Below are 3,116 nucleotides of genomic sequence, written 5' to 3'. Positions count from 1 at the left end.
TTTTTTTAGCTTCATATACGTCTGGCAGAGGAAAGACCCTTTAAAAGAAAGAAGCGTTTTATGGACGATGCCGACAGATTCGCAAGGCGGCTTTAAAACACCATCCCCTCCGCCTTATCCTTCCCCGTCCGCCTTGGCTTTTCCCGTGCAGTCCTCCAAGCTCCTTCATTTCCTCACTCTCCTGGAAGGCTTTTCTTATTTTCTGTTTTTCCCTTCTTCCCATCTCTCTTTTCCTCACAGAAGCTCTTCGGTGAGCAGAGAAGACAGCCCCTTCGGTGGCACAGCTTGCTGACTTCACCCTGGGGTCAAGCCCAGCTCCCCGAGGTGTCAGGGCTGGAGAGCATCCCTAGCTGGGGACAGGAGAGCATCCCTAGCTGGGGACAAAGCCACTGTGAGCTGGAAAGGAGAGAGCCTCGGGGCTGGGACAGAGCCCACGAGTTCAGGAGAGCCCCTTGCTGGCATCACTGCTGGTCCTACCAGGAGGTCCTGCCCAGTGCCTTCACCCAACAAGCGTCAAGGTCTTGCTCGGCCGTTTCCCAGTGCAGGTAAATCAGTGCAGCTCAATCTGGTTTTTCTGGACTGCGCACACAATTTTGGCGCAGATGCCATGATGAGTGACCCTCAGCTCTTCCCATAGCAGAAGCTCGGTCCCCACCGACGTCCTGTTCCTGGGCATCACCTCTGCTCCAAAAATCAGTGCTGCTGAGAGAGGCAGGGCAGAAAACCTGCAAAGCTCATGGGAGAGGACGTCACTGGAGGAGGGTGGAAAGAGCTCCTGGGTCTGCAGGGTAAGGTGGACCACCATGGTCTCGGAGCAAGCCCCAGGAGAAGCTGCCAAACCCTCATCTTCATGGGCAGAAACATGGTCTGCCTTCAGCAACATGCCAAAAACCTCCTCCTTGCCTGCATGTGGTGTTTAGGAAGGGGACTTCTCTTATTGCCCCGAATTTATCTATAAATTAGCGAACCCTACCTTGGCTCATTTACTGCTGTTTCCTCCTGAACGTGTTCCCTGCACGACGTTCTCCATGGAAGAGTGAAGAAGACTGATGTACACTCACTTTCCAGAATAATTTTCCCCATTCGGAAACGAGGAAAATAATACTCCACTGGGGTAATTTTGAGGGAAAATGCATCAAGGATAGGAAAATATCAACAAGGGAAAATACTCGGGACTCTGCTGTGGAGAGGAGAAGTTGTCCCTCAACCGGGTCAGACCATCTCTGCGAGATGGTTTGACACGGGATTTTCGGTGAGGAGCCTCATCTGCCCCAAATGCCCCCCGCCCCAGGACAGGCTGCATTTCCCGGGGAACCGATAGCTCTCCTGTGCTCAGAAGAAAGTCATTATAAATGTGTAAGACTAGTGCTGCAGAAAAACAGGCCTTTCCTTAAAGCCTGGGCTTGGACTGTTGCCTGGCTCAGTGTCTGTTTCCTATAAATTTCAGAGAATCCCATAAACCGTAGAAATTCAGTGCTGGCTGCCAGCGTGGTTTGCTATTTATTGGAGAAGGGGTTGGATGAAACCCCCTTATCTGAGCACCCCTGACCTCTGGGAGGTGGGAAACGGGGGCTGTTGTTTGGGGCTCCCTTCGTAGGGGACACATCCAAGCCCCGGAGATGACCTCCATCCACCTGGGCCAGCAAGGGGAGGTGGAGGGAGGGACCCCCGTGCTGGTGATGGGCTCTGGTGGGACCTGGGGGTGGTCCATCCCCCAGGGGGGAACACCTGATGGCTTTGCTGCCGCAGAGTCATCTTCACCCCAAACCAAGGATGCCTCCAAGAAATGCACGAGGAAGGGAGTGCATCAAGGCTGGTGGAGCCCTGGAGACAGCTTAACCTTCTTCAAGCCAAGAGGCCTCCTCAGACATAGGGATTACTCTACACCAGTGAAAGGATGATAACTAGAAGCGATGCACTGCGTGGCAAACATCCGCCGACCCTTTGGCATGCTGTCCGACCCATCGCCTCCCAAAACCAAAAGCAGAAGTGCTTCATCTCCCCGGGCAAGGGGGCTGGAGATGCAGACCGGCTTTGGGGAAGGGTCACCAAGCTTGTGGGGATGGATGCTCTCTACTGTGGCATGGCCACGGCTCTCCCGTGGAGGCAGGGGCTGTGTTGGGGGTGGTCTCCACCACCTCCTGGGCTGGTAAGCACTGGAGAAAGGCTTCATCCTCAGTGTTGTCTCTCCAGAGAGCTCCTTGCTGGAGCTGTGATGCCCACCACGGGGTCTGTTAACACAGACTCAGCACTGTTATCTCAGCACTGACCCAGCGCAGCAGCTATTGACATCTCTGTCTTAGGGGTGGAAACGTGATGCAGGAGCCCATCAACCTCTTCCCTCCAGAAAGGACACGTCCCCTGGGGATGCGCTTTGCAGAACAAATCTGGCATCAGGGCTTGGTCCTCTACTGAAGCCCAATTCAACTGGCCCAGGCTCCTTGGGATAATTTGCTCGTCTAATGAGTGCTTGGCACCAGGCAGTGAGAAAAGCCCACTTTCCTCTGCTCCGGGAAAGGAAAGGAAACCGCAGTCCCGAAGCGCGTTGTGGTTTTGGTTGGCGGACCTCGGCGTTTGATGGGCTGCCAGGAACATCTCGGCGCCGATGTCTCCCTTACGTTAGCACCCGTCCCTGCAGTGCTCACACCTTTGCAAAGCTTGTGCCAGGGAGGTATCCAGGGGTTAGTTTGACCTCCCACAGCATCAGGCCAGGCATTTCCACCCCACAACTCGGATAAAGTCCTGCACCCCCACAGCACGGTATTGCAATCCTGTAGGCCAGAGTTACCTCCAAAACACCCAAGAGATAGCTCTGGAAAACAAGCATGAAATGCTGGTTTCTTTATTCTTGCAGCACGCAGGGCTCTGTGCCCCGCTGGCAGCCTCTGCCTTGGTAGGACGATGGAGACTTGTCCCAGCTACATCAGCCCAGAAACCCTGGGCTTCCAGTTAGATGGGATGGGGTGATGGAAATAGCACCCAGCGGCGTTCTTCAAGGCTACGCAGCACTGCATAAATATCTCCAGCCACATGGCCTGGAGAGCCATCTCCAGGAGGTCAGCTTGTGCCCAGACTGGGGTGACTGGGAGAGCAGTGGGATGAACAGAACCATCGTG

The sequence above is a fragment of the Fulmarus glacialis genome, unplaced genomic scaffold (assembly GCF_000690835.1).
Source record: "Fulmarus glacialis isolate BGI_N327 unplaced genomic scaffold, ASM69083v1 scaffold15467, whole genome shotgun sequence".
NCBI classification, from domain to species: Eukaryota; Metazoa; Chordata; class Aves; order Procellariiformes; family Procellariidae; genus Fulmarus; species Fulmarus glacialis.
Note: the sequence above shows the minus strand (reverse complement) of the source record.